The sequence below is a fragment of the Balaenoptera ricei genome, chromosome 20 (assembly GCF_028023285.1).
Source record: "Balaenoptera ricei isolate mBalRic1 chromosome 20, mBalRic1.hap2, whole genome shotgun sequence".
In the NCBI taxonomy this organism is placed as follows: Eukaryota; Metazoa; Chordata; class Mammalia; order Artiodactyla; family Balaenopteridae; genus Balaenoptera; species Balaenoptera ricei.
Genome location: NC_082658.1, coordinates 48,484,123 through 48,504,818, shown reverse-complemented (window position 1 = coordinate 48,504,818; position 20,696 = coordinate 48,484,123). Strand labels below are relative to the sequence as shown.

General features: G+C 38.7%; 1 protein-coding gene across 5 annotated transcripts in view; it reads right to left on the bottom strand.

Moving 5' to 3' along the window:
• The window catches only part of TAOK1 (TAO kinase 1), a 231,247-nt gene that overhangs the window by 157,160 nt on the left and 53,391 nt on the right, over positions 1–20,696 (bottom strand). For 4 of the 5 annotated variants that reach the window (XR_009499757.1, XM_059908931.1, XM_059908928.1 and 1 more), the window contains exon 1: positions 10,667–11,311. The exons of the other annotated variant lie outside the window; for it this stretch is intronic. The gene's annotated coding sequence lies outside the window, so the exon portion shown is untranslated. Of the gene's footprint in view, positions 1–10,666; positions 11,312–20,696 lie in introns of those variants that run through there. 5 annotated transcript variants of the gene reach the window in all.

Here is a 20,696-nt window from a genome sequence, read left to right as displayed (position 1 = left end):
AGAAGTAAAACTTTCACTGTTTGCAGATGACATGATACTATACATAGAGAATCCTAAAGATGCTACCAGAAAACTACTAGAGCTAATCAATGAATTTGGTAAAGTTGCAGGATACAAAATTAATGCACAGAAATCTCCTGCATTCCTATACACTAATGATGAAAAATCTGAAACAGAAATTAAGGAAACACTCCCATTTACCATTTCAACAAAAAGAATAAAATACCTAGGAACAAACCTACCTAGGGAGACAAAAGACCTGTATGCAGAAAACTATAAGACACTGATGAAAATAATTAACGATGATACCAACAGATGGAGAGATATACCATGTTCTTGGATTGGAAGAATCAATACTGTGAAAATGACTATACTACCCAAAGCAACCTATAGATTCAATGCAATCCCTATCAAATTACCAATGGCATTTTTTACAGAAATAGAACAAAAAATCTTAAAATTTGTATGGAGACACAAAAACCCCAAATAGCCAAAGCGGTCTTGAGGGAAAAAAACGGAGCTGGAGGAATCAGACTCCTTAACTTCAGACTATACTACAAAGCTACAGTAATCAAGACAATATGGTACTGGCACAAAAACAGAAATATAGATCAATGGAACAAGACACAAAGCCCAGAGATAAACCCACACATCTATGGTCAACTAATCTATAACAAAGGAGGCAAGGATATACAATGGAGAAAAGACAGCCTCTTCAATAAGTGGTGCTGGGAAAACTGGACAGCTACGTGTAAAAGAATGAAATTAGAACACTCCCTAACACCATACACAAAAATAAACTCAAAGTGGATTAGAGACCTAAATGTAAGACCGGACACTATAAAACTCTTAGAGGAAAACATAGGAAGAACACTCTTTGACATAAATCACAGCAAGATCTTTTTTGATCCACCTCCTAGAGTAATGGAAATAAAAACAAAAGTAAACAAATGGGACCTAATGAAACTTAAAAGCTTTTGCACAGCAAAGGAAACCATAAACAAGATGAAAAGACAACCCTCAGAATGGGAGAAAATATTTACAAACAAATCAACGGACAAAGGATTAATCTCCAAAATATATAAACGGCTCATGCAGCTCAATATTAAAGAGACAAACAACCCAATCCAAAAATGGGCAGAAGACCTAAATAGACATTTCTCCAAAGACAACATACGGATGGCCAAGAAGCACATGAAAAGCTGCTCAACATCACTAATTATTAGAGAAATGCAAATCAAAACTACAATGAGGTATCACCTCACACCAGTTAGAATGGGCATCATTAGAAAATCTACAAACAACAAATGCTGGAGAGGGTGTGGAGAAAAGGGAAACCGCTCGCACTTTTGGTGGGAATGTAAATTGATACAGTCACTATGGAGAACAGTATGGAGGTTCCTTAAAATACTAAAAATTGAATTACCATATGATCCAGCAATCCCACTCTTGGGCACATAGCCAGAGAAAACTATAATTCAAAAAGACACATGCACCCCAATGTTCACTGCAGCACTATTTACAACTGCCAGGTCATGGAAGCAACCTAAATGCCCATTGACAGATGAATGGATAAAGAAGATGTGGTACATATATACAATGGAATATTACTCAGCCATAAAGAAGAACCAAATTGGGTCATTTGTAGAGACGTGGATGGATCTAGAGAATGTCATACAGAGTGAAATAAGTCAGAAAGAGAAAAATATCGTATATTAACACATATATGTGGAACCTAGGAAAATGGTATAGATGAACCGGTTTGCAGGGCAGAAATTGAGACACAGATGTAGAGAACGTACGTATGGACACCAAGGGGGGAAAGCGGTGGGGGGGTGGGGGTGGGGGGGTGATGAACTGGGCGATTGGGATTGACATGTACACACTGATGTGTATAAAACTGATGACTAATAAGGATCTGCTGTATAAAAAAATAAATTAAATTAAAAAAAAAAGATATGGCCCCAAAGTAGTTTTTCAGCTTCATTTTACTGAATTTCCATCCCAAACCACGTAAATAGCCTATAGCCACAAACTATTACTTATTACATTCTTAGACATTGATCTTTCATGCTCTCAGGTATATAATTCCCTTTCCATTCCTACTTTTCTTCAAGGCCCATATAAAACTGCACTCCCTTAGGGGTCATTCCACCTAAACATCCCTTGACTTTACTTCACTTGTCTGATGACAGCTCTTTGTACCTTAGTATTCACTACACCAGTGAGTCTCAATAAGAGGTGATTTTACTCCCCAGGGGACTTTTGGCAATGTCTGGAGACATTTTTAATTGTCACAACTGGGGAGAGGGAGTGCTTCTGGCATCTAATGGGTAAAGGCCAGGGATGCTTCAAAATACCTTATAATACACAGCACAAATCCGCACAACAATGAATTATCCTACCTAAAATGTCAGTACTGCCATGTTTGAGAAACTTTGCTTTGCATTATTGTATGATGTATTTATTTGCAAGTCCATATCCCTGCTAAACTGAAAAAACAGGAGATTAAATCGAACTCATTTCTGTATCCCAGCACAGTATCTAGGAAATAGCAGTCAAAAATGTATAATAAATAGATGTGTCATCACTGAACCTATTTTGATAAGCACAGTGCCTAGAATGCAGCACTCAAAAGATACATGATAAGTACATGTGTTATTACTGAATCTTATTTTGATACTAAAGCTATGTAGCATACTGGTTAAACTGGTAGTCTTTAAATTCAAATTCCATAAATCACTATTTTGATTTGGTGTTTTCATAGTATATACCAACAGGTCATAAATTATAACCTATGTATCTCAAAGTGTTAAACTGAAATTGATTTCTATATTAAGCTTAAACCAAATATGAGTAAACCAAATAGCTTAATGACTATGCTTCAAAAGGATTTAACAAAGAACACTTTTTCAAAAAAAAAAAATGTTTTAATCTCATATCACAATGCCACCTGAATGAGATAAAGTAGAATAATAGATACTAAAATTTGGGATACCATTTCACCTAATATTAATCCAATATAATTCATGTGAAAAAAACAGAATGGTGGTGTATCTTAATATATTAATTGTCAAAAACAATTAGACAGTTTTTATATTATTTAATAAACATTTCGTACCTCAAAAGCAGAACCATTATATTGTTAATGACTGGATTCATCACCTCAAAGATAATCATAAAACGCATTTTCGATGTTTGCTTACTGTATCTATTTCACCATTCCTCCCCTAATATATTTCATGCCATCTCCAGGAAGGTTGAAAGAAAATGCGTATTTACAAGGCTCTTAAATTAACCAGATGCCTTGTTAAACTTAGTTGTTTAGAGTAGACAGACTGTAAATGTTAGGAGACTAAGTCTCCAACTTAAATTTTTGAGAGAATGATATATTATTAATACATCTACATTTCAAATCTGATAAATAAAAATGAAAGTTCTTTATTTGATTCCTATCTAAGGTTCTCAAAACATTTAACTTCCGACATAGGTTCATTCTTGTTGACTGAAAATAAAATTGCAAAAAAATCACATTTGGTCTTCCTTAAAGACACAAAATCTAATTCACTTCTGATACTGAAACTACTAAATGCAAAAAGAAAACAAAAAACAAAATTTAAAAAGCCTACCACCCTTATCATTTATTTGATTATTAAATAATAAACAACACCTATTTCATATGTATTCAACCAGAGAAAGAAAAAAATTCATTTGGTAACAATGCATTATTTAGGATTTTGGTATAACATCATTTACTACAGGAATAAACTCTCTTGTGAAACTTATTCTTCTAATTTATCAAATTATCTAATACATATTACAAAAACAAAATTCGTGTATCAATATTTTTGTTTTCCCCTAAAACCATGCTATTCTTGAGTAGTGGACCTCTCCAACCAATTTACCATACATTTGTATGCATATGCATAATCAGTTCAATCAAAATGTCACATAAAAGAAAGAAAGAAATATCCAAATTCTATACTTTCTGTTGCTAGCATTCAAGTTTCTCTACTACAGAACATTTCTTTCCTAAATAGAAAATTTTCACATCTTTTCCTTAAAATCTTTTTACTCTTGATTTAAGTTTTATGGCATTATTTCATAGAACTGAACTTTCACACATAATACACAAAAATATTTTGTATCTAAAGATAAAAGGATCTTTTCATTATGGTATTTTCAAATTACTTGTGCTTTTCTGGGTAATGGAAAAATTATCATCACTAACAAGCACATATGTCAAAGTAAAGGATCTGAAAGTGAGCACATCATACTGTGCCCCCAGGACTCAGAACCCTTGAATTGTAAGAAACAAAACCAAGTGAAATACTGTACTCCTATAATGTGATGTTCCCTTTAAAAAACATCACAATCATCACCTACCATTTACACAGCATGAGCTTACTTAAATGCAGTATATTAAATACTGTAACACATACTATACAGAGTGCAACAGTGAAGAGTAAAGTTTCCTTAGCAAGTACCATTATAGGTTAATAAGTAATTTTAGTCTTTACAATCAAAGATATGGATGCTTTTGGCAAAGAGACAAGCTTTTCCAATTTTGAGTGACACTAAATTCCCAAGTGTAAAAAAGGAAAAACCTTGACCTTGTTTAGTAATGCTGTTCATCAACTTTTTCTAAAACCTTTCTCAGCTTCAGTGGAAATAAACTGGAAAAAATCAATCCAAAATACAAACTAGAGACTCGTAACTACCACCATAAGTGAACTAAAAACATCAACCAATGGGGCTTCCCTGGTGGCGCAGTGGTTGAGAATCTGCCTGCCAATGCAGGGGACACGGGTTCGAGCCCTGGTCTGGGAAGATCCCACATGCTGCGGAGCAACTAAGCCCGTGTGCCACAACTACTGAGCCTGTGCGTCTGGAGCCTGTGCTCCGCAACAAGAGAGGCCGCGATAGTGAGAGGCCAGCGCACCTCGATGAAGAGTGGCCCCCGCTTGCCACAACTAGAGAAAGCCCTCGCACAGAAACGAAGACCCAACACAGCCAAAAATTAATTAATTAATTAATTTAAAATAATAATAATAATAATAATACTCCCTCACTAAAAAAAAAAAAAAAAAGCCTGCATGGGTCCTGATAAGTTGAGAGAGACCATCTGAGACTCATTCCCTCACTCTGTTCTTAAAAAAAAAAAAAAAAAAAAAAGCACACTGAAATTTTTAAAATATACTTAATATACTTATTTAATACATTTAAAAAGCCACATAATAAACCTTATTAAAATATATATTGCAATTAATAGTTTAAAATTAAATCTACATATGACTCAAATAAAAATAAAAGATATTTTCTTATTATGTTCCAAATAAAGTTTTCTTTTTTTAAAATAAATTCTGCAATTCATGAGAAATTGCCCTCACATACATAGACGTGGCATTAGAGCATGTGATAACATGCTCCCCAATATAAAAACCTCAGAAGTTATCATCATACCCAAAACTGCTGGTATCCTGCCCAGGACCTATCAGTACCCCACAAGCTTTGAGACCTAGGAAAGGTAAATATGTGCAACATAACTAACAAATAGACTAGAGACTAGAATCAGGAGAGACTGAAAGGAGAATTGTTGAAAGAAAAAGAAAAAACAAGCATATTCATACTTCAGAAATATGCGGTTAGAAGTAAAAAGCATGAGTTCAAAAAGAAACTTCAAAAAAATTTATCTGTGTACCCAGAACACATATAAATAAAGCCCAAAAAAGTTTCCCATTACAATGCTCACCCTTACTTACACAACACACTCTAGTATTCCCCATTATTTTTTATTTAAAAAAATTGGTGTTGTGACCCAGTAAATTGAATTGACAAGTCACTAATGGGTCACAACCTAAAGTTTGAAAAGCACTGGCTTAGAGGAACTGACAACCACAGGAAGATCCTTGCTTTCCTCTGAATATCTAGTTTGAGAAAACTATTTAGGAAGTGGAAAAAGTGAGAAGACAGAATTCCTCCAGGGCAGGGACCAAACCCTATTGGCACATAATCATCACAACGTTTACTGAATTAATATATTGTGGAATATAAAGCACTTTCAAGATGAGACATATCTACAAAACATACCTAAAAAAAAGGCTTAGGAGAACATGAGTACTTTGGATTCCCTCAAAGCCAGGGATGGTGAAAAGAGTTCCAGGAAGTAGAAGTATGATACCAAAAGACTTAAATAAACAAACGAAGTACCAAAGGGGAAGGAAATTTTGTTCTTTAGGACAGGTTTTACATCCAGCAAAGGAAAAAGAAAATCTTTCATAGAACTACATAGTAGTCCATTGCGGATACAAAAAAGTTTGTAAGCTACCCTTGGTTAGAAATTCGAACCATTTCTTTAAAAAATATACGTTGAGCTCCAAATGTATAAATCCAACTTCAAATCTAAATTATGGAATGTAATTCATTCTTAAATATTAGACTCATTATCTTCATTTGTAAACATTTATTAAGTGGCTAATATGTGACAGCCAACAACTTACTGGGTGCTTACTATGTATCAAGCAATACGTTAAGTACTTAACAAGGATTATCCCATTTAAACCTAGCAACCTTATAAAGTAGGCATTATTTTCATTTTATAGACAGGGAAAGTGAGGCTTAAAAATGTTACATAAAGAAGTTACACAGCTAATAAATGGTAAAATTAAGATATATTAAGTGACAGTTGTATTACTGGTGGCTGCAGATCCGAATATTTTGTTCCATTCCAGTATTTGTTGATGTTTTTCTCAGAAACTAAACTTTGTATGTCTTTCTAAATGAAGTAATTCATCTACTTCTGAATCTGCACAACACTATCATATTGAATAATTTTATCAAAAAGAAAAATCAGCCCCTTCTCAGCTTTAAAGATAAGTTAGAGGCCAATTAAATGTAGTTATGCTTATATAACAAGGTCACTGCTACTGGCATTTTTAACAGGCTATATATTAATTACGCAAAGTACCTAGTAACCTGTACTTTTATTAACTTTATTTACATGCCATGTAAATTTTTTATATTGTGAAAAACCTTTCCACCTTTTATGGGCCGCTTAATTTTGTCACTAGGTAGGAAAATGCAGCCTTAAACTGTATTTCAGAACAAAAGTCTGCTTCTAGCACAAACAGAAGAGACTGATATAGAAATAATTGTTACCAAATGTTGAAAGAACATCCCAATTGAAAGTAATTGTTTCTAGCCCCTCCACACAACATTTAAATTCATGTGCATTTTTTAAGAAGGTATGAAACACTTCAATGATATTAAATATCAATTTTTATCATTAAAATTAAAATATTTTAATCCAATATAATGGAATGAATAGAGGTTTGTATCTTTTACACTTACATTTTTAGAATCTGAAATCTTGAAGAATATAAAAAAATAATACAGCCATGAACAAGTACAGAAACCTAAAGGCAGACGAACATACGCTGGCACTCTGTTTAATGGAACAATCTCAATTTTATGCAAGACTTAACTACAGAATTGACACTTTTTAGAAGAGATGCATTCATATATGATCCTGAACTGAACAGCAGCCCTTAACTTATACATACAAAAAAGCTCCTAATTTCTAAAAGGTTAAATCAGTATGAGTACAATTATTACAACAGACTACTGATAACCAAAAAGATACACAGAGGAGAAATAAAATGATTTTAATATACAGAGCGGTCAAATGAAAAACACAGAATTTATTTCCAGGTAATTCGAATAACAGATTAATCTCAAATCTAATCTCAATGCCAACAGTTGGCCCCCTGGATAATTTCTGGATTTACTAAGTATTCATATCTACTAAGTACCAGCAAATTCTTAAAATAAATTACACTTTTTATGGTTAGTTAAAGAGTATTCAGTCCTAGTATTCTGTAGGTAATCAGTTTCTTTCTTACTAGTGGGATGGCATCATAGCATGGGACCAAATATCATGTATATACCTTGATATAAAGAAAACTTGTGTTATATTAACATGGTCAGTTAACTGCCACATCTACAGTTCTCCCAAAATATATATTACAGAAAATACAATAATTATTTTCTATTCAGTTCACTCATACTTTTGGTCCTGTATATTGATGTATTTCTTTAAAACCTCTCAGTTTAAATCTGTTTGAGAAACTATCCTTTAATTTGGAAGGAAATTTAGTTACTGTCAAGATAATCCTAGACTATACAAAGCCTTTAAACCCAATTGATTCTTAGAAATTCTTCCATCTATAAAACATGAGAATTATAACCAAATTAACAAATCAGATATCAGAATGCCAAAAATTAAGTCACTAAGAGGGAATTCAGAGAATCAGTTGTGAAAGAACAGGAAGTGATGTACACTGCCATTTTGTAGATAACTATTTAGAAACCCAAGAGGTACCATATAATCTGGAATCAATTAACTCAGACTAACAGCTCTTAGTTTCTCTTTCTGACAGTGGCATCAGAACTCACCTGCAATAACCTGCAGACAGTTTTTCCTTAATAATGAATTTATCTAATTGGTCATGAACATAGTTTTACCACCTTTAACAGAATTCCTACCAGCTATTGAAAAGGGTTTCTTCATAGTTGTTCTAAAGAGTACCTCTTAGTGCTAGCATGTTCATATATAGCAAGTAGTTTACCTATATCCAGTGTACATCCTTAATTTTTGTAGCCCTTATTGATAAATCCCCTCTGCCTGCACCTTTCCAAGACAAAAACAGTCACTTTTTACTGAGCAGTATGCTTGGGTTTATACATGCTAGTATATATGAATTAATTATCAACAAGCCATAACACAGGAATTAGACTTTACCTCACAATTTGCCAAAGAGGGGAAAACCACACACCACAACATGCAGCTTTGTGCCATGAAATAAAGATTCAAATGAGAAGTGCTGTTTAAGTTAAAATGAGTTCAGATAAAAATCAAAAGAGAATAAAGAAAATAAGGAGAATTCCATTTGCTCAGGAAAAATAATAAAAACTGATTTAACATACCATTAATGTGTCTCCCTCTATCAAAATCATGAAATAACATGACAGAAACTAAATTAATACTTAACACTACTACTACTAACATCTTTAAATACCTGTCTTAAAAACAGGTTTCAAAATGCAACAAACACACCAAAAAAGCTCTGATGGACAATGTAATATGCAGATGGCATTTGGAAGTATTTAAAAACAAGTCACCCGCTAAGTAAAGCTTAAACACCAAATACAACTTGCTAGTAAAATGTCAAGACATGATCTCTGTAGTCATCTTCATCACTGTGTCTAAAAGTTATTTAATTATATGAATATTCATGTACGGAACATTTTGAAATCATTTCATCAGTAACTCTAAATACTTAAAAGAAAAAAGTATCAACTGCAGATTTCAAGACTACTCTTTGGTCACAAGAACTTGGCAACACACTTCCAGAATGTTAATTTTTTTAAAATTTATTTCTACTCTACTAAACAAAACCAACAAGTACTACTGTAAACCAGATAAGATAATTTGTTTTAAATAAATATGACATGAAGCAAAAGAAGTGGAAAAACGACTTACTGACTACAGAATATAGATCCTATCACAGTATCATTAGGCAAATTAACCTTTATTAATTTTTATTACATTAAGAAACAAGGCATTTGCAACAGAAAGATTTGTAACCTAATCATTTTTGGAAAATTCCGATTTCAATGTATACAAAATAGTATTAACCCTAAAAATTCACAGCTCAGGGAGAAGGAATGTCCATCAGACAGCCTGTCTGTATACAATAATCTTTAATAATTCTTCAAGAACTACAAAAGTCATAGGAAGAAAAAAAAAAGAGGGAAATGAGGGAGTACAAAATTATTTTATTTTAATCCTAATGAAAACCCAATATGCTCACACACAAAAAAAGTCAACCCACTGTTTTTAAAAGAGACATCAAAACTGTTCTAACATGGCAGGGTCTCTCTTGAGAGGCCGTATCCCACCAACAGTAACAGACATACTTCCCAGGGACAGATCTCAGGGGAAGAGTATTAAACCAGTACAGTTATCGATTTAAAACCAAAGGAAAAGGGGTAACCTTTCTAAGGAAAGCGCCATTACTTCCCTCTCTTGCTCCCCCTCCCTTCAGTGTCTACACAGGCCTGTGTATGAAGAAACTGCCTTGGACTTCTGCAGCACTGCAGTAGACTAAAGGATGGGGAAGGGTAGGGGGAGAGAAACGCTTCCATCACCCCTAGAGAAGAGGGGTATAGATTTCCCGAGCGGGGAGGGAGGGTGGGAATCCACCCAGTAGACTACCCAGAGCAGTCTCCCTTCCCAAGAATTCACAGACACTACAAAGGAGGAGAGGGAGGAGCAGAGGAATCAGAAAGGAAAGGGACCTCGCGCCTTTAAATCGAGGTGCACATCAACCCAGTCTCCCTAGGAGGGCCACACCTTCCTCGAGACATCCTCTTCTACCACCCCTTCCGGTAACCCTCAGGAAAGAGGAATGTAATTGCTCTTGCCCCTCAAAACGGGAGGGCGCCCAGCTCACCAGCTTCTTCACCCCACCCACAGAATCACAGACCCTCCTTGTCTCCCTCCCCCACCCCACCCCCACAGCCCTTCTTCCGCGCAGCGGCCAAAGTGGGCCGAATTTCCCCGCCCCCTCCATGTCTCCCTTTCCCAAGGCAGAGGTGCCCTTACCCTTTCGCCGACAGGTCTGGGGCGGAGTAGGCAGCTGCAGCCCCCTGCAGCGCTTGAGTAGCCGCTACACTGGAGGGCGAGGAGTGAGGAGGAGGAGGGGGCCAGGCGACAGACCGCCGCCCCCCCCCCGGAGCCCCAGCAAGCCGCCCAGCCCAAGCTCTGCGACAAGGGGCGGCGGGTTGGGGGGGGGGGGGCGAAGGGACGACCGGGGTCGAGGAGGCGCCCTCAGCGCTTGGACTCAGCTAAGATGGCGCGGGGAAGTGCCGGGAGCCGCCGCCGCCGCCTCGGGGAACCGGCCCGGGCCTCGGCCGCCTCCCGTCCTCACACAGCCGAGGCCCTCTCGGTCCCCCGCCGCCGCCCCTCGGCGGGCGGGCCCACGCACAGCCCTCAGCCACCACCACCCCTGGGAAGGGGGCGCTCACAAAGGGAAGAGAGGCCCCGGGCCGGCCGGCCGGCGGGGCGGGGTCCCCAGGGGCTGGAGGCCTCAGAGGTTCGCGGGTGCCTCGCGCTCTCGGCCCGCGAAGGGCGCAGGCAAGCAGGACCCCTCCTCTCTCCTTAGGCAGGCGGCGGCACCGACTCACTCTCTTTGCCACCCTCCCTCTCTCTCTCCGAGCCCTGAAGCCACAGAGCCCGGCCGCTGCCCAGATTCCCCCCCCTTCCCAGACACCACTCCCCTCCTCCCGACAGTCATCCCCGTCTCCAATCTCGCGAGATTTCCCGCCTGACAGGCTCGACCCTGCGCGAGACAAGACGGCGTACGCGTGCACGCCCTCACGGGAGCGCGCGAGCGCTTACACTGGGCGGAGTCTCCCTAGTGGCCCAGAGTTCCGTTCTTTCTGTCCCGCCCGGGCTCGCTCACCTGGCGGAGCCCTTCTGCTACGTGGGCGTCAGGTGCATTCATTTCACCCTGAAATCTAAGAAAGAAGAGCTTATCTGCTCTCCTCCTCCTTTGCTTTTCCCACTCCCAAAATATCCGTACCCCCCCCCCCATAACCCTGCGAATGAGAAGCTTGCCCTGACATGTTGAATAGCCCCCTTCTTACACACCTTACTTCAACCCCTCCGTGGAACTCAGAGGTAAGCTGGTCAGCGTAATCAGTATATAATTGAGTTTTTCAGATTCTAAACGTTTATAATAATTTTTGGAACGGTAACAAGAGTTGGAAATACCGAGCTAAACCAGCCTATAGTTAGCAATGGTAGGAAAGGGACAAATTCTTGAAAAGTTTTTGTGGACTGAGTAGGTTGAGTAACAAGAGCAGTAAACAAACTAAAGAGTTCTAAAGGAAGAGGTAGTGCTTCTCATTTTTTTTAATGAAAAACATTTTTTTTTAGGGGAAAACCCCTTCAGTGGGCCACAAAGAGAGAAATTTTATTCAAGAACCAAAAGGTATGCCTAAGGTGCAGTCATAAAAAGTCTTGGTTCTTCAATCAATAAAACTGAGATGAATAGATCTGTTGTGTGGGACTTGTGAGTGAAAATGTACACCAGAACAGTTGTTGGAAGTTACAGTAAACTAGGAGAGTACATTGGCTGTGATCAGAAAAAACAAGTTCTCTGCTTCAGCCGGATGTACATGTAATTTGTTCTAAATGTTCCCTCTCCTAGTAAGGGTCCTTGCTTTGCAAGTCAGTCAGTCATTACTCTTTTCACCTATATCGTCAACCATTCTCAAATGGCAACTTCCCCTCAGCATTAAAAACAACAACAAAAAAAAAACAAAATTAAAAAAACAAGCCCTAGTTTCTCCTTCTCTGAGGGGAAAAGAAAAATTATGATCTTCACCTCTCCTGTCCTTCACAGACAAAGTGTTGGAAAAGTTGTCTATCATCCCACCTCCACAGAAAATTAAGAATTTGATCTCGCCAAGGTCAAGAGTGTCCTCCTAGTTATGTCTAGTGGAGTATTCATTTTAATCCCTTCCTTCTTGACATCTACAATTCTTGACACAGTTGATACTCCTTCCATCTTGAAACTTGTGTTCCTCTTTGGCTTTTCAGCACCACTCAAAACCAGTTTATCTTGTACCTTACTGTCCCTGAAGCCCCTCTTCCTCCACCCACTCCTTAAATGATGCCCCTCCAGTCCCGATCCCATCTTCTGAAAGTGTTACAGCAAGAATGTTCTGGTTACTTCATATATTTGGGAATGGAAAGAGATTCATGCTTTACCATAGTATTTGTTCTTAATTTTTTTATAGAAAATTTCACACATACAAAAAAAGGAGTCAGATAGAATAGTAAACCATGTGTCTATCATCCAGCTTCAGCTGTTATCACACTTTATCAATCTTGTTTCACCTATTCTCCCACAACCTTTCCCCTCACCCCATGTACTTTTAAGTAAATCTCTAATAAACCATCATAACATTTCGCCTGTAAATATGCACTTTAATACGTATCTCTAACAAATACTTTTGTTGTAACATAACCGTGATTTCATTATCACACCTTTACAATACTTCCTTAATATTATTTAATACCCAATCCATGTTCAGTTTTTCCCAATAGTTTCCAAAATATCTTTTCATAGCACATTTATCTGAATCAGGGTCTGAACAAATTCTCCACTTTGCATTTGATTGATAGATATGTCTCTTAAGTCTCTTTTCATGTTCCCCTTCCTTTTTTCTTCCTTCCTTGCTTTTTTCCTTTCTTTTTTGTATGTAGTTTGTTGAAGAAATCAGATTATATATCCTAAGAATTTTCCATATTCTGGACTTGGCCAGTTGCCTCCTCATGATGTCATTTCACATTTGCTTCAATTATTATATTTCTTATAAACTGGTAGTTAAATCTAAAGATTTGATGTTGTATGTGTGGTGTTTTTATAGTATTTTGTATCTGCCACTACCTCGTTCTGACACTTACCTCCACCTCTACCACAAATTGTAGTTCCCCCCGCCCCGTTTCCTCAGCACATGGGGCATCTTAAGAGATTCTGGCTGTCTCATTATTATTATTATTATTCCAGATCTGTGCCTGTGATCTGATGCAAATAGGCCTCCCTCCTCAAATTCTTCAAATTTCACACACACACACCTACACATGGGCTTATCCTAATGTCAAATTTGTTCAACAGGAAAGTACTGTTAGTAGATACTGCAAAACATATCAGTTATTTAATTTTTAGAATTTATCAAAAAAAAGAAATTTACACTCATCGATGGTAGGGAAATAAGTCAATGCTTAGAATGGTTGCAGATATTGCGCTTTCTGTGGATTTAACTCCTGAACACTTCTTGGATTGGTCTCCTTCTTCATCCCCATTGCCTCTGCTGTGGTGGTTCATACCTCAGTTTCTCACCTGAGGTACTGTAATTGCCTTCCAACTACTCTCCTTGCCACCCCTCAGGATGCCCCATTCTCTGTCCTGAGCTAAATGGTTTTATTCTTCCTAAAATGCAATTTCTAAAAGCTGAATGTCTCATTTCTCTGCTTAAAACTCTTGCATGACTCCCCAAAGGCTTCCAAATTAAATCCAAACAAAACCCCTGCATACCTCTCTAGCCTTAGGCTATTCCTACCATCCTGATATTATTCACTCTTCTGCTAACTGCTAATATGCTTCAAGTGTCACCTCCCTGAGAGGCCGTCTCATATCTCAACTAGGTATTCTTTTGAGCCTATAAATTGGGGTCAAAAAGCTGTGGGAGATGAATGGGTACCAACCATGATTTGACCTTGACAGAAAAGTTACCCAAGCAGTGACAAAACCAAGAATAAGCTCTTTCCAAACATTGTCTCATTTAATCCTCACAACAAACTTGTGATGTACTATTATTATTACCTCCATTTTATAGGTAAGGACACCAGGGTTTAGAGAGCTTATGTTACTTGCCCGAAATCAAAATAATAAGTAAGTGGTGAGCTAGAATTTGAACCCAGTTGTGAATGAATCCAAAGCATACTCTCTTTCCACCATATTATACTCTTGGTACCACCAACCGAGGACAGCTTGATGCCATGTACACATTTCTAGTGTGTAAGAGATGCCTGACTGTGTAATGTCAGTGTATTTGTTGTTGCACATGTATCTGTGTGAGAAAAGATAGCTTGTCAATGTGTGGTGGGTACACTGACTGATATGATATCTAGCTAATGAAACTATCTGTTCAGTATTGTCACTCATTAAAAGACCAAGTCATGTTCAACTCAGTTTAACAAATACTTGTTGAATTTGTTGACAGCTTGAAGTCTGGTGGTCATACCTCATTCAGACGTGGCTACAAAAGGCTGCCTGATAGAAGCATGGTTTCACAGGCTGCAAAGTAACACTCATCATATACAGAGTTGGTTCTTGAGCTCTTCATTCCCGTATTAATCGGGTTCATTTTGTGAACCTTTTACAAATGCCACATTTAAAAATGCCCTGCATGTGGAGACAGCAGATTATTCTGTTTTAACGCACAGAAATAGACAAATGCTGGGCCAAGGTCCCCTAAGGATGGTAGAATACAATTCAGTTCAAGAAAGTCCTGTCCTAGAAACCTTTCGGTCTCAGGTATCTATCAGATAAGCATCTGCAGCAAGCCATGAATAAATTAAAGCAGCTGCACCAGAGTCTAAAAGAAAGCCAGCCCTGAAGATATCAGGCAGTTGGATGTGAAGGTAGTAGAGCCATAGTTAAAAACATTGACTGTGGAGTCCCACCTCCATCTCTTACTCCTGTCAGTGAGTATGTTACTTTGTGCCAGTTTCATAACCAGGCTGGGTGTTGCTTTCCTTATCTGTAAAATGGGGTTAACATTACCTTCCTTACAGGGTTATGTGAGGATTTAAATAAGATACCATGTAAAGTGCCTAACCCATGGGAAATGTTTTAAAGTGTTAGCTGATATTGTGCATGTGTCAGGAGGTAAATATTCATCGCACTGCTCTGACACTACCCTCTGGCAGGCACCCATGATCAGTGCATCATGACTGTCTGGGACATCTGTGAATGTGGCAAGGGTTGGGCAGCATGTCTGTGGACTGAGAGGTTTTTGGAATGTATCTTCTGGACCAATTGGTGATTTTGTCATGCCCTTGTCTTTGGCTGACATCTGCCACAATTGAAAACACAAATTCCTACCAGAGTTCTGATACGTAGGATATGAAACAAACAGCTGGCAATCAAAACTTAAAATAAGTTGTTATTTTATTCGCCTAGGATTGTCTTTGGGCCTCCTCTTTAGCCTTCTCTTTGCTAGGTAGTAATATGATACTGGTAAGAAGTCTTTGGTTGAAAGTGACAACTGAAATCACCTTACAGGGGAAAAAAAAAAAGGAAGTTTATTAAACCCTGTAACTGAAAAGTCCAGTGCTTCAGGAATTAAAAGAATTTTGTCAGGTGTTTGCCTCATTTTGTTTCCCGTTTTCAGTCTCTCCACACACCATACCCAGCTCCCAGTTGCTTGGCTATTTTTCTCCATAGATTGGATTTTGTTATAAGGTTGACTGTGTTTTTATTGGAGGGGGGAATGCAACTGAGGGTCCGGGTGCTTCCCACTGCTGTCATCTAGTTTAATATACCCCAACACTGAATGCTGCCACTAATACTGTCCATACACAGGAAACGAATCAAGGGCATTTCTAATATTGGTTTTAACCAGATGCTTCCTTTGCTGATATGACACTGTATTATGATCACTAGTGACAGGAGCCCTGTCCCAAAATTTAGGTTTATACAACCACTTAATCTCGCCTGCTATGTGGCCTTTCCTGCATAACCTGCTCTCTCTCACCTGTTGCCCAAAACCCCCGAACAGGGGACAGAGGTCTAGTCTAGTGATCAAATGGTACCATATAAATGGTTATCATGAAACTCATCCTTTATTTCTCCTCTTCACAAATGTTCTCAACACGAAAATATAACAATATTGTAAATGCAGACATTGAAGTCATTTGGGACTTTGTGAGGACGAGCAGATCAGAATTTGGGGCATATGGACCAGAGACAGTGTTTCCACGAGAGGTGCAAACAGGCTTCACATAGATCATAATTAGATGAACTTCCATCTTATTAGTTTATTCATGTAGCAGAGGCATGGATGCTGGACTGAGGCAGGGGGCAGAGTGGAATGGGAGGAATGGCCACAGAAGTCCAGATTTACAGTTCATCCCAGTTTAGTGACCCTAAAGGCAAAGGAAAGCTTCTCACTCTCACCTAACAGTATATAATATCCAAAGGAACATCTTTGAGCGGCCCAAATTGGACCCTGTGTTATATCCCCTTCTCTGGGCTAGTCATTTCACCAAGGGGTGAGACATTTTGATTGCCCTAGCTAGGATTGTGTGTCCACTCTGTGGCAAGAGGCTCAGAGTAACAGCTCCACAAAACTACACAGAGTGATGGAGAGGAAATTCCTTAAAGGAATGTAGGGTACTTTCTGCCAGAAGATGAGGGAGAAATTCTGGACAGACAAAAACAACAGATGTTCACTACAAGAAGAATAGAACTGCTGGCGAGGCCAAATGATATGGTTTTGTGGGGATGCTAGCTAGAGTACAATATATTGGCACTTGCTGTGGCCAGGTAAAAGAAAGCAACCATCGCCTGGACACAATAGAACTTTCATATCTATGACCTCTTTTGATCTTCACCATAACTCTGAGAAATGGGCAGGGCACACTTATTTTACAGAATGCACTTTTGAGAGTCAAGCAACACAGAGAAGCACAGTGGAAAACACATGGTTCACATGACAAGGCCAGGTATCTGGTATGTATGTATCTGGTATGTACGTCAGTTTGGGAGGCAGGTGCCTTCCCAGATATTCTTAGAACGTTAGACAATTCTGAAAATATCTGGCATGTGCAGGAACCCAGAAAATGCCCAGCATCCAGGTACATAGTGCCAAGGTGACTGCAGCTTCCTGGGAACTCTAGCACACATATGCATCTTTTCTTAGATTTCTCTATCACATTAATATTTATAGTCGCTATCCTTCCACATACTCCAGGATAACAGCCTTCATTCACTCATTTTACTTCCATCTCCCACATCTAACCCAATTTCTGACACATAGACAACCCACAATAAGTGTTTATGGAATAATGAATTGAAAGATAGCAAGCATTATTGAATGTCAGTTATGTGCATTATGCTAGGCTCTATGGATATAGAGATGAATAAGATACAATTCCTATTCTTGAGATCACAGCCTGATGGAAAAGGCCAACAAATAAACAGTCCTAAGTCATTAGGACTCTTTGGCTGTAAGTGACATAGACCCAAAGTAGTTTAAGAAAAAAATGGGAATATTTTGGCTCATACAAGCTAAAAAGTCCACAGTTCGGGCTGGCTTCAGGCAGAGTTAGTTTAGGGCTTAAATGCTCTGGTTTCATCTCTAGGACTTCCACCATGTTATCTTTGGTCTGGGGGCTTCCCAGCAAGAAACATCAGCAATTCCAGTCCTTACATCCTTTCAAGGTAACAGACTGTAGTGGTTCAGAGTGAGAGCTGGTTTGACACCTGGCCTCACCACATACCGGCTATGAGAATTTCAACAAGTTAATCGAAACACTCTGTGCCTCAGTTCCACCATTTGAAAAAGTGGAATAATAACTGTACTTACCCCATATAGTTATTGTGAGGGCTAAAGAAAATAAATTGTGTTCAGAACTCTCCCTGGCACGGGATAAGCACTTAATAAGTGTTAACTATTTCATTATTTTTGTTATCATTATTGTCATCAAATTTCAGGAAAAAAATAAGAGAATTTCTTTCCCCAAATTGCCAGAGAAAGTTTTGTTGCCTCTCATTGGCCCTATCTGGATCATGTGCCCATCCCTGAGCCAGGCACTGGGGAATGTCATACACTGCACACAATGGGGGCTTAGGCCTGATAAACGTGCTCCATCTCTGGAATGCAACGTCACAAGAACCACATAGACTATGAATAGAGGACAGGCTTGTTCCCAGCAATTGAGGTGGATGCTAGGCAGCAAAAACAAGAGACGAGCAGCACAATAGGCTTGATGGTACAGTCTGGCCAGTGCTGGGATCAAGGTAAATAATGCGAGCCCATCTGAGGAGCTTCTGGGAAGAACTGATTTCTTTTAATCGACTACCTAGGTCCCCTAATCCAAAAGGGACTGTGGTAAAACATACATAACAAAATTTACCACTTTAACCATTTGAAAATATACAGTTCAGTGGCACTAAGTACATTCACGTTGTTGTACAACCATCGCCACTATCCATCTCCAGGATTTTTTTCGTCTTCCAAAACTGAAACTCTGATCAGCTATACTCCAATATAAAATAAAGAGTGAAAAAAATTTTTTTAAAAACTGAAATTCTGTATTCTATACCTATCAAACAACAACCTCCACCGTCCTGCTCCCCGCTCCTACCACCGGTAATCTCTAGTCTACTTTCTATCACTGAATCTGATGACCCCAGGTACCTCATATAAGTGGAATCACATAGTGTTTGTCTTTCTGTGACTGTCTTATTTTACTTAGCATAATGTCTTCAAGTTTCATTCATGTTGTAGCATGTGTCAGAATTTCATTCCTTTTTAAGGCTGAATAATATTCCATGTATGTATGTATCAAATTTTTTTAGGCATTCATCTGTCAATGGACATTTGGGTTGTTTCCACCTTTTGGCTATTGGGAATAATGCTGCTATGAACATGGTGTACAAATATCTGAGTCCCTGCTTTCAATTGTTTGGGTGTACAGGGGTTGAGCTTTTTTTGGGGGGGGGTTGAGCTTTTTAAGAACAAAAGAAAAAGCAACTTTATTAACTGATTTTTTTCCTCTCTTTTTGATAGACTATGTCAAATTCCCAAACTCCCATGCCGCCTCTGACTTGGACCACTCCCACTCTATTGCCCAATCATATGCCCTTACTGCTGAGGATATACATGAATACAGAGGTTTCCCCCATCACCACCATGGGACCCAAGAGTCTGCTTTGGAATTGGATAATGCACTGAGAGAGCTAGCCTTCCACTCACATCAGACTCTTTGAATGATAGGAGGAGCTTAGGATTTGAGAAACTTTGCTTTCCAGGGAGGGAACATGCCAGCTGCGAAAAGCCCACAGGTGTAAACTGTCAGATGGTGACTGCCTGTGAAACCTGTCAAGATTCCTGACAGCTCATCTGAGAACCTAATTACCAGTTACAAAGAGAGACAGGAAAAACGTGTTGTCAGAGAGCGCCTCGTCAGAGAGAATGAGGTACGGTGTCCTGGCCTCGTCATCAGCCTTCTTGTTTCAAATAGAGCAAAGCACATTAGTATAATTGACATTACACATGTTTATTATCGGGAACAAAGGGACCATGTCAAACCACAGCCCTGTATCAGCTGAGTCTTTGGTAATCACATAAATTGAACAGTGGCATTTGACCTGATTGTACAAACACTTCTGGTATTCTCAGTGCCAAGGATAATACCAAACCATACTTAACTTTTCCCCTGGAATTTACACAAACTTCAACCAATCCTCCTCCTTTCCTGAACTGAAGAGGAGCAGTGATCCTTTGTTCTGGTGAAGCTTAGAGAGGGATAAAAACTTACCTAATCAGCAACCCAGCATCTTATCTTCCAAGGAAAATAAATTAATATCAACCACACTGCAGCAGCAACATGAGGAAACCAGCAATCTTTACCAAGAATCTTTAAATTGGGGGAAAGCAACATTAGCGTATTCACATGCTAGTTTTTACAAAGTCTTGGTCCTCTAGTCTTGCAAAAACACTCACACACACTTCCCATTCGCCTTTCTTTCTTCAGTTGCAGCACCTGAGCATGGATGCTAACTTTCTCAATGGGAAAAATTTTCTTCAGATTCTTGAAAATCAGGGACCTCGTATTTATTGCAACAGGAGACCGGAGGAAAGAGTTAACATTTACTGGGCACATCTATTATGTCCCAGATACTATGTTTTACCTCTGTCTAATTTAATCTATAAATCAACTGGCAAAGTAGATACTATTATACACATCTTCAGATGCCGTATCTGCAGCTCAGAGAGGTTAGGTAAATTGCCCAAGATGACGCAGCTAGTAAATGACAGAGCAGATTTTTTTA